At 41.8% G+C, this 12,500-nt stretch overlaps 1 protein-coding gene across 1 annotated transcript in view; it reads right to left on the bottom strand.

Annotated features, from left to right (window-relative positions):
• LOC115225348 (cysteine and glycine-rich protein 1) overlaps window positions 1-1,768 on the bottom strand; it is a 53,843-nt gene extending 52,075 nt beyond the window's left edge. The window contains exon 1 of the mRNA XM_029796298.2: window positions 1,646-1,768. The gene's annotated coding sequence lies outside the window, so the exon portion shown is untranslated. The remainder of the gene's footprint in view (window positions 1-1,645) is intronic.
• Window positions 1,769-12,500: the final 10,732 nt, after the last annotated feature.

The following is a 12,500-nucleotide window of genomic DNA, read 5'->3' as shown; positions in this document are numbered from 1 at the left end:
CTCTCACTAAGCAATTTCATCCAATTAGCTCATTACGTTTTCATAATATTAATTAATGCCGGAGTGTAGTGGTGGTAGCAGTGGCATGGAGAGAGAGAGAGAGGAGAGGGAGGGAGAGAGAGGGAGGGAGAGAGAGGGGGAGAGGGGGTGATGATTGTGGTAAAGGCTATTTAGTACACTCACATCAATGCGTGAGCGAGTCTTCTGCCCCTCCACTTCCACTGCCTTCCTCTTCTGCCTCTCCTCCTCTTCTATCTCTCCACTTCTTTAATCTGATCTAACAGGTACATGTTGCTAACACACAACCAGGCTTTGCCTCATGTCTGCTATTTATTTTCGCTCATCATCATCATCGTCATCAAAGGCACCCTTATCTTCAAATAACAGTCATCATCATCATCATCATTGTTGCTATTGTGAAAAGTACTTATCAGTATGAAAGAACACCAAAATCGTTGTCAAAAATGTCATCACTACCACCATCAAAAACATCATTACCACCGTCAAAGGCACCATCATCAGTCATCATCAAATGTACTGCTGTCAAACACCACCACCGTCAAACACTCATCATCATCACTGTCAAATGCACCATCATCATCACTGTCATCATCAAATGTACTACTGTCAAACACCACCACCACCATCAAACACACTCATCATCACCACCGTCAAATACACCATCATCACTGTCATAAACAATGTCATCACCATTATCACCACCGTCAAATGCACCATCATCACTGTCATCATCAAATGTACTGCTGTCAAACACAACCACCACCGTCAAACACACTCATCATCACCACCGTCAAATGCACCATCATCACTGTCAAAAGCACTGTCATCACCACCATCAAATGTACCATCATTATCACGATATATTAGATATTCATGAATTCCATCCTAGATTTTTTGGTATTATTATATTAATCCTACATCATCTTGATATAACCATGATGCTACCACGGGAAACTGACTTACTAGTCAGCATTATTAAATGGTAGCCGGCATAATGAAATAATCATCATCACTGCCAAAAGCAGCCATCACCACATGCATTGTCAAACACACCATCACAACCGTCAAATGCACCATCATCATCACTGTCAAACACAATTATCATCATCATTGTCAAAAGCATTGTCGTCAAACACACCATCACTACCGTCAAATGCACCACGACCACCACCATGTAAAACATAGCTATAATATACAGTACAGAAAGTTAGCTGACAGTGCACTCCCACAGGGATTGAACCTCTAACCGTATGGCTTCAAAGGAAACTTCTCACTCACACAGCCACATCTGCAAATCCAACATCATCTTTTACCGTTCCCCTGAGATTAAGCCATAACTATAATCATTTACTTCAGATTTTTTTAATGGGAATTCATGTTGAAACAGAACTTGTTGTCTTGGGTGGATCATTATACCAACAATAACACAAGCACTGATTCCATATCACTTCTTTATTGTTAGTCAGTTTGTTAAATATCCAATTATTTAAGCAAATGACTAACAATAAAGAAATGATATTGAATCAGTGCTTGTGTTATTGTTGGTATAATGACCGTCCCAAAGCATTAAAAATTTATATGATAGGGAAACTAAACAGAATATAATTTAGATTTGTCTGCTTACCTTAGGAAATAGCAAAAATCCAATATCTTAGAAAAAGAGAGTTAACAGTTATAAAGACTGCTTCACATCCAAGAGTATCAACACTTCCCAAATTTGGTCTTCCACAGCAACAGGAAGTAATCTGGAATAAAGAATAATTAGGATGAAATATTGGTTTAAAACATCATCATCAACATCATCAGTACAACACCCCCGCCCCCATCAGTGATGACAACCACCACCACTACCAACATAATCATTTGCTTAACACCCCCACCACTACTGAATCAAGACTTCTAATACCACCATGATATCCAACATCATTATCACCACAACCACTGCCATGACCAAGACCACTACCATCACAACCACCACCATCATCACTACTACAACTACCATCACCGCCACTGACACCACCACCAAAACCCAAAGACCACAACCGCCACCATCCAAACACTACCATCAACATCACATCTCCACCACCACCATTACGAAAACCCAAAGACCATAACCACCACAACCATCACCACCCAAACACAACCATCAACACCACACATCTTCTCCACCACCACCACCACCATCATCTTCGACCATAGATCTGAGCGATCAGGGCTGACCTTGGGTTAAATAACTGCAGCGCCTCGTCCTAAATGTGAATGGATAACGGAGACCCTGTATTACTCGAATATGGAAAATCTCACCTCTTACAATATAGAAACATTTCTCATGACCCCAGCAGGCAGAATGGGAAAAGAAGCATTGCCCTGGATGGTAGTGAGGGAGATGCACTGGGGCAGCCACTGACTTGAGGGGCTTGCACTTGCAGACAGCAATCTCTGCCCCAGTAATGGTGAGCAGGGATATAGTCTGAGGGGAGGGGGACCAAGAATGCTGGAGGTCTCCACTGCCATAGACTCAACCATAAACCTGTCAGAGAGCGACCAGATACCTTGACAGATTTTTCCGTCAATTTGACGAGCAGCAGAGACTGGGCCCCTAACTGAAGAAGGTGCTCAGCATGTGACATCCCAATGAAACAGGAAAACTGTCATACAGTCGAGCCTTCTAACATCCCTGGGATACCTCGACAGATTTTTCCGTCAATTTGACGAACAGCAGAGCCTGGGCCCCTAACTGAAGAAGGTGCTCAGCATGTGACATCCCAAACAGGCCTACCACCATGAAACAGGAAAATTGTCATACAGTCCAGCTTTCTAACATCCCTGGGATACCTTGACAGATTTTTCCGTCAATTTGACGAGCAGCGGAGACTGGGCCCCTAACTGAAGAAGGTAGTTGAGCACGTGACATCCCAAAGGGGCCTACCACCATGAAACTGGAAAATTGTCATACAGTCCAGCCTTCTAACACCCCAGGGATACCTCGACAGATTTTTCCGTCAATTTGACGAGCAGCAGAGACTGGGCCCCTAACTGAAGAAGGTAGCTCAACATGTGACATCCCAATGAAACAGGAAAACTGTCATACAGTCGAGCCTTCTAACATCCCTGGGATACCTCGACAGATTTTTCCGTCAATTTGACGAACAGCAGAGCCTGGGCCCCTAACTGAAGAAGGTGCTCAGCATGTGACATCCCAAACAGGCCTACCACCATGAAACAGGAAAACTGTCATACAGTCGAGCCTTCTAACATCCCTGGGATACCTTGACAGATTTTTCCGTCAATTTGACGAGCAGCGGAGACTGGGCCCCTAACTGAAGAAGGTAGTTGAGCACGTGACATCCCAAAGGGGCCTACCACCATGAAACTGGAAAATTGTCATACAGTCCAGCCTTCTAACACCCCAGGGATACCTCGACAGATTTTTCCGTCAATTTGACGAGCAGCAGAGACTGGGCCCCTAACTGAAGAAGGTAGCTCAGCATGTGACATCCCAAACAGGCCTACCACCATGAAACAGGAAAATTGTCATATAGTCCAGCCTTCTAACATCCCTGGGATACCTTGACAGATTTTTCCGTCAATTTGACGAGCAGCAGAGCCTGGGCCCCTAACTGAAGGTGCTCAGCATGTGACATCCCAAAGGGGCCTACCACCATGAAACAGGAAAATTTTCATATGGTCCAGCCTTCTAACAACCCCTTGGTCTAGTCCTGCAGGCCCATACAATACACACCCCCACATACCACACAATACCCACACCACATACCCTATTTCTACCCCAACTCCACCCCATTCCAATGTTTTTTTTCTCTTTCTTCTAAGCTTTCTTCCTGTTTCATATGAATTTATTCATGGTTGGTTGGTTGCGCAAGTGACATGTTGCCTTACACATGGCCACAAAAGTCCTTCCTACTGCAAAACCATTCAACCATAAAGTACAACAGTGACAAATTTCATACTTGTTTAGCCCTGGGCCAGTCACGATCCAGTCGACCTATGATCAAACATGTTCCAGCTGTGACCATCCCATCTTTTATTCAGCCATAGTGCAGCTAGGACTACATTATCTAATGTATACAGTAGTAGTTACTATAAGTGGCTATAGTTGTTGTTTAACCCTAGGTCAGTCCCGATCCAGCATCCTATGATCAAACATGTTCCAGCTGTGACCTTTCTTTTAGTGAGGCATAGTCTACCTAGGACTATATTATGAAATGTATACAGTAGTAGTTACTATGAGTGGCTATAGTTGTTGTTTAACCCCAGGTCAGTTCTGATCCAGCAAGACTATGATCAAACATGTTCCAGCTGTGACCTTCCCATCTTATATCAGACATAGTGTATCTAGGACTACATCAGCTAATGTATATAGTAGTTAGTATTAATGATTATAGTTGTTCAGCCTCAGGTCAATCCTAATCCAGCAGACCCATGGTCAAAGATGTCCCAGATGTGATCTTCCCATTCTATAACACTCACCCACACACACACACACGGTACCTAGGCATAGAAACCGAGCCAAATCAGATCAGAACCTGGTGCAACTTTCTGACTTGTTAGCTCCAGTCAAACTTTCCAACCCATGCCAGCATGAAAAACAGATATTCATGGATGATCACAATGATCATCATCATCATCATCATCGTCGTCATCGTCGTTTAACATCCGCTTTCCATGCTAGCATGGGTTGGATGGTTTGACTGAGGACTGGTGAGCCAGAGGCTGCACCAGGCCCCAATCTGATCTGACAAAGTTTCTACAGCTGGATGCCCTTCCTAACGCCAACCACTCAGAGTATACTGGGTACTTTTACGTGCCACTGGCATGAGAGCCAGTCAGATGGTTCTGGCAATGACCACGCTGAGGTGTTTTTACGTGCTACCTGCACAGGAGCAAGTCCGGTGGCACTGGCAACGACCATGCTCAAATGGTCCCAGAGTCTATGGTCTAAAGATTTTCCCTCTGGACAGGATGCAAGTCTGCTGCAGGATTCCTTATTTTTGCCAGTTGGGTGGACTGGACCAATGTAAAATGAAGTGTTTGGCTCAAGAACACAATGCATTGGTCAGTCTAGGAATTGAAACCACAATCTTACAATCATGAGTCCAACACCCTAACCACTAAGCCAATGCACCTTCACACCCAGACATACACATGTGTGTGTTTATATGTGTGTGTGTGTGTGTGTGTGTGTGTGTGCATTTGTCCCCAATACTGTTTGACAGCCAGTGTTGGTTTGTTTGCATCCAGTAACTTGTTTATCAGCAAGGAGTACCAAGATTTTTTTTAAAAAAATGAAGTTCAAGAACTGAATTGTTCAAATAAAACCCTGTAAGGTGATGCCCCAGCATGGCCACAGACTGCTGACTGAACCGTGTATGAAAAGGTACACATACACACAAATATTTCAGACAATATCCAGAATAAACGAGTTGGTTGATTGAGATGTAGTAATTAACACTGAAATAGTAGACAACTTCCCAGCTCACCTCCCACTCGACACTTCTATTCTTGTAGAGATTTAATTAATTAAGAAGATCACTGATGTGTTTAGCTATTTAGCTCGTTATACTAATTACAAAATTTGCACTACCCATCACCACCACCAACAACAACACTATAAAATAAAGCAGTGCCAAACATCATGAACAATACCACCATTATCACCACCATCATGATTAACACCACCAGGACTGACCCAGGGCTAAATAACTACTATAGCCACTAATACTAACTACTGTCGTGAAAAGAGAAGGACCCCTTTTGGTCATGAGTGACCATAGGATTTCACCTAGAAAGTTCCCCTCCGAGGAACAAGTCCGAGCAAGGTTTGTTTATGGAAGGCAAGCAGTCGCCCATGCATACCAGCCCCTGCTCTCCATGCCATTATAGGTACATGGAGTAAAGGGTAAAGACCCCAATCAAATCATGAATGACCGTAGGATTGCACCTAGAAAGTTCCCCTCCGAGGAACAAGTCTGGGCAAGGTTTGTTTATGGAAGATCAGCAGTCACCCATGCATACCAGCCTACCCTCCACACCATTATATGTATTGGGTTGTCCAGAAAGTTTGTGCCAATTTATAGTAGCTTACATTTCAACTTGTTTTAGAACATGGTTGAGTCTATGAAATAGGATTTGACTACACCTCCATTTAGAGCACAGTTTAAGCTATCTTTTCGTGGAAGAAGGTTTATGTTCCTATAACCTGTGTTAATTCTGTAACCCTTTAAAATGGAAGATAAGAAAGTTCATTTTCGGCACTTGATGCTTTGGGAACCAGACAAAAATTGCTGCAGCTCGGCCGATTTATAGTAGCTTACCTTTCGACTTATTTTAGAACATGGTTGAGTCCATAAAATAGGATTTGACTACACCTCCATTTAGAGCACAGTTTAAGCTATCTTTTCTTGGAAGAAGGTTTATGTTCCTATAACCTGTGTTAATTCTGTAACCCTTTAAAATGGAAGATAAGAAAGTTCATTTTCAGCACTTGATGCTTTGGGAACCAGACAAAAATTGCTGCAGCTCGGCTGGGATGTGTTACCCCACCCTCCATATTCACCAGATATTGCTCCTTCGGATTTCCACTTATTCAGGTCTCTGCAGAATAGTCTTAATGGTAAAAACTTCAATTCCTTGGATGACATAAAAAGATACCTTGATGAATTCTTTGCCATGAAACCACCTCAATTCTGGGAAGAGAGTATTTTCAAGTTAAAGGAAAGATGGAGATGCATTGTGCAAGAAAATGGTTCATATTTAGTTGATTAAAAATGTAATGGCAAGTATTTATTGACCTTTTTCTTTCCTTTAAAAATCGACTAGAACTTCCCAGACAATCCAATACATAGGATAATGGGTAAAGACCCCCTTCAGTCACGAATGACCATAGGATTGCACCTAGAAAGTTCCTCTCTAAAGTACAAGTCTGAGCAAAGTGGTCTATGGAAGACCAGTAGTCGTCCATGCATACCAGCCTGCCCTCTCCGTGCCACTGATATTATCCAAGAGAAAGGCAAAGGCCGATACAGCTTGGCACCAGTGATGTCACAACTCATTTCTAAAGTTGAGTGAACTGGAGCAATGTGAAATAAAGTGTCTTGCTTAAGTAAACAACACACAGCCTGGTCAGGGAGTTGAACTCATTACCTCATGGTTGTCAGCCCAAAGCTCTAACCACTGACCCATGCACAATCTTAAACTAAGAATGGATAAAAATTGGGATGGTCACAGCTGGATCAGGATTGTCCTGGAACTAAACAACAAGAGATATAGCCACTGATACAAACTACTATACTACACATTAGATGATGTAGTCCTAGGTACACTGTGTCTTAAGAGATAGGATGGTTACAGCTGGATGAGCTTTGATCATAGGTCGGTTGGATCAAGACTGACCTAGGGTTAAACAACAAATATAGCCACTGATACTAACTACTGTACTATACATTAGAAATTGTAGTCCTAGATACACTTATGTCTTAATAAAAGATGGGATGGTCACAGCTGGAACATGTTTGGTCATAGGTCGACTGGATTAGGACTGGCCAGGAGCTAAGCAACAACAACCATAATCACTAATAGAGACTACAATACTATACATTAGATAATGTACTCCTAGATACACTATGCCTGAATAAAAGATGGGATGGTCACAGTTGGAACATCTTTGACCCTGTGTCTGCTGGACTACTCAAATTAGCACATACACAATGAGGAATCCTCTATGCAGTTAATGAAGATGCTAGAAATAACAGTCAAACGTCCCTCAAATCACACAACTGTCTTAAAAAAACGGAAGGACAACTCGTACAAGACAGTTCCAGATTTCAGATAGAATTACACAGGATGGTCATGGCTGGAATATTCTTAACCACAACATCACCCAATACACATACACACACATATGTACACAAGTGACCACCCCCTAAGACAGTGCAAGCCACATAAAGAATACAGGGAAGAAAAAATTGTCAGTGAGAGAGACAGGAAGACAAATTTTATTTATGGGTCAAACTAATTGAAGGTGACCTCATTAGGACTTCCTGTTTAGAATCACTTCCTCTTTGATGATACACGAGGGGGGAGATGGGAAGGTTTTGATAGGGGGGTACTCATAACATGCTTCGAGTGTGTGTGTGTGTGTGTGTGTTTTTGTGTAAGAGAGACATCTACGTCTATAGATACTCTTTTACTTGTTTCAGTCATTTGACTGTGGCCATGCTGGAGCACCGCCTTTAATCGAGCAACTCGACCCCGGGACTTATTCTTTTTGTAAGCCCAGCACATTCTATCGGTCTCTTTTGCCGAACCGCTAAGTGACAGGGACGTAAACACACCAGCATCGGTTGTCAAGCGATGTTGGGTGGACAAACACAGACACACACACACACACACACATATATATATATATATATATATATATATGCGACGGGCTTCTTTCAGTTTCCGTCTACCAAATCCACTCACAAGGCTTTGGTCGGCCCGGGGCTATAGTAGAAGACACTTGCCCATGGTGCCACGCAGTGGGACTGAATCTGGAACCATGTGGATGAGAAGCAAGCTACTTACCACACAGCCATGCTGCTGTAGATATGCACATGTGTAGACATGCACGCATTTTGCTGCAGATACAAGAGCACGCACATGTTGCTGTGAACATGCACACGTGTTAGATATGCATACATGTGCATGTTTCCATAGAAGCAGACACATTACTGTAAATGCATGCATGTTGCTTTAGGTAGAACAAATACCAGACCTCACCAAAAAACAAAGTACTGGGAATAATTTGTTTCACTAAACCCTTCTAGGTGGTGCCCCAGCATGGCCACAGTCCAATGGCAAGCAAGTGGCAGATAAATGATACATGGTGTCTGCAAATCATAGTGCAGGCAAGTTATCTATGAGAACAGTAACTCATTAAAAACTGGCACAAAATAGAGAGCTACCCAATGGAGCTAAATTCAAAGACATGGTTGCAAGCAAAGTCAGACATAAAACCAGGCTTGTATGTGTGCGTATTTATCCATCTATCACCACATACACCTTTGTGAAGGCATGCGGCTTAGTGGTTAGGGCATTCGGCTCACGATTGTAAGGTCGTGAGTTTGATTCCTGGAGACACATTGTGTCCTTGAGCAAGACACTTTATTTCACATTGCTCCAGTCCACTCAGTTGGCAAAAATGATTTGTACCTGTATTTCAAAGGGCCGGTCTTGTCACACTCTGTGTCATGCTGAATCTCCCTGAGAACTACGATAGGGGTACACTTGTCTGTGGAGTGCTCAGCCACTTGCACGTTAATTTCATGAGCAGGCTGTTCTGTTGATCGGATCAGCTGGGACCCTCGTTGTCGTAACCAACAGAGTGCTCCTACCACATACACAGAGAAAACCACTAACTTGTGTATATGAAAAATGGCACAGTATTTAAAAAAAACACACACACACACACATATATGGATGCACACAATTATGTATAAACACACACACACATGCTGACATACACACACTCACATACTCATCTCGGACAAATCCCAACGCTGGAACATAAGTTCAAAAGAAATGGAAGTAAAGTGACATGTCACTGAAGAGATTGCAACAAGGTGATGAAATAAGTAACAGCAACACTAACAATATCGAACAGTTGAATGGTTAATTGTTCGACCAAATTGTTTAACATATGAGTTTGAAAAATAGTAAAAAAACGGCTGATCAATACATTGGTTAATGGAGGAACTAACCCATTAACAATAAAGAACCAAACCAGTGTGTGTGTTTATCATTACTGGCATATTGACCGTCCCAAAGTTCAATAGTATTTCTTTCAACAAACGAATTCACATCAAGAATCTTGCAAACCAAATATGAACTTATATATATTATATATATATATATACATACACACATACATATATATATATATATTTCTTTATTGCCCACAGGGGGCTACACATAGAGGGGATAAACAAGGACTGACAAAGGGATTAAGTCGATTACATCGACCCCATTGTGTAACTGGTACTTATTTAATCGACCCCGAAAGGATGAAAGGCAAAGTCGATGTCGGCGGAATTTGAATGAAAAAGTAATGTCAGATGAAATACCGCTAAGTATTTCACCCAGCTCGCCACCATATATATATATACTAGCAGTATCGCCCGGCGTTGCACAGGTTTGTAAGGGAAATAACTATAAAACATTTTTAGAGAGTTATAGCCAAAAAATAGCAAAAAAATGAAAAAATGGTAAATTTTTTTGAGAGTTAAAAAAGGTGGAGTTGCGTCCCTAGACGGTCTGTGGTTGGGTTTCTGATTCTCGACCCCATGTCGAATTTATCGATTTTTTTCAGAACTGGGGGAACTTTTCAAAATTTTCGCTGCGTTAGTTTTGAATTATGACATTGGGCTATGTGTGTGTCAAGTTTCATCAGAATCGGGTGGAAAGCCGTGGTCAGAGTGAGGGTACAACCAAACAGACACACAGAAACACGCACAGACAAAATGCCGTTATATAGAGATATATATATATATATATATATATATACATACATACATACATACATTACATACATACATATTACACATATATACACATACATACACATATATATACATACATACACACATACATGCATATACATACATACATATATATGTACATACATACATACATGCATATACATACATACATATATATGTACATACATACATACATGACTATATATATATATATATTCCTATTTATAACCATACATACAGTCCCAAACACACATCCATATTTATACCCATATATACAAATTTATATATACCTATACAAAGAGAGAGGGAGAGAGACAAAGAGAAAGAAAGAGATAAAGTGAGAAAAACACAGGGAGACAGAAAGTGAGAGAGAGAGAGAAAGACAAAGTAAGGGAGATGGACAGAGAGACACACTGAAAGACAGAGAGAGACAGACAGACAGAAGTCATGAAGTAGTTGTGCAAGTTGGCTTCTGACACAATTCCTCTTGTAAACCAATCCAGAAGTGTGTCAGTGGCCATCACCAGGTAAATACTGATATTTAGCACTAAACAATACCTATTATAATACATAAACGGGGGGGGGGGTGAACAGAGGGGAGTCGAGGGGTGGTGGGGGGTGGCTCGGTGTTTTATTTCAGTAATAACCAAAATAAATCTGTGTCAATGAAACGGTTCTCACACACACACATACACACACCTATACACATACACACACCAATACAGATATACACACACACACACACACACCTATACAGATATACACACACACACACACACACCTATACAGATATACACACACACACCTATACAGATATACACACACACAACCATACAAATACATAAATTTACATACAATCATACAAATGTATATTACACACACACACACTATACACATACATATAACACATACACATACATACACACATGTATTATACATATAGACACACAAATACACATCCACTTATACATACATAGCCACAAACCCATGCCTATACAGATTAATAGACATACATATACACACACAAACTGACACCCATCCACCCTTCCATACACACCCACCCATATATAATCACAGATAATCATTTCCTCGTTAGTGGTGCTTCTTTATTAGTCATATGGAATGGGTTGGCTTGAAATATTGGAAGGCAGGGTAGAGAGAGAGAGAGAGGGGGAGAAAGAGGGAGAGACAGAAGGAGAGAAAGAGACAGAGACAGACAGGGAGAGAGAGAGAGACAGACAGACAGAGAGAGAGAGACAGATAGACGGAGAGAGAGAGACAGACAGAGGGAAAGAGAGAGATAGACAGACAGAGAGGGAGAGAGAGACAGAGGGGGAGAGAGAGACAGAGGGAGAGAGAGAGACAGAGGGAGATAGAGAGACAGAAGGAGAGAGAGAGACAGAAGGAGAGAAAGAAACAGAAGGAGAGAAAGAGACAGAAGGAGAGAAAGAGACAGAAGGAGAGAAAGAGACAGAAGGAGAGAAAGAGACAGAGACAGACAGGGAGAGACAGAGAGAGAGAGACAGACAGACGGAGAGAGAGACAGACAGACAGACAGAGGGAGACAGACAGACAGACAGAGAGGGAGACAGACAGACGGAGAGAGGAAGAATTATTAAATCCTTTTATTTGTTTCAGTCATTTGACTGTGGCCATGCTGGAGCACCACCTTTAGTCAAGCAAAGCGACCCCAGGACCTTATTCTATCAGTCTCTTTTGCTGAGGAGAGAGGAGAGATAAGATGGTAAAGACTTGATAGTAAGGGCCTACACCAAAGGGCCACATGTGTGTGTGTGTGTGTGTGTGTGTGTGTGTGTATGTGTGCAAGACTGACCTAGGGTTAAACAACAAATATAGCCACTGATGCTAACTACTGTACTATACATTAGAAAATGTAGTCCTAGATGCACTATGCCTGAATAAAAGTTGGGGATGGTCACAGCT

The sequence above is a fragment of the Octopus sinensis genome, linkage group LG27, assembly GCF_006345805.1.
Source record: "Octopus sinensis linkage group LG27, ASM634580v1, whole genome shotgun sequence".
Lineage (NCBI taxonomy): Eukaryota > Metazoa > Mollusca > Cephalopoda > Octopoda > Octopodidae > Octopus > Octopus sinensis.
The sequence above is the reverse complement of the archived record's forward strand: the minus strand, read 5'-3'. Positions and strand labels throughout refer to the sequence as shown.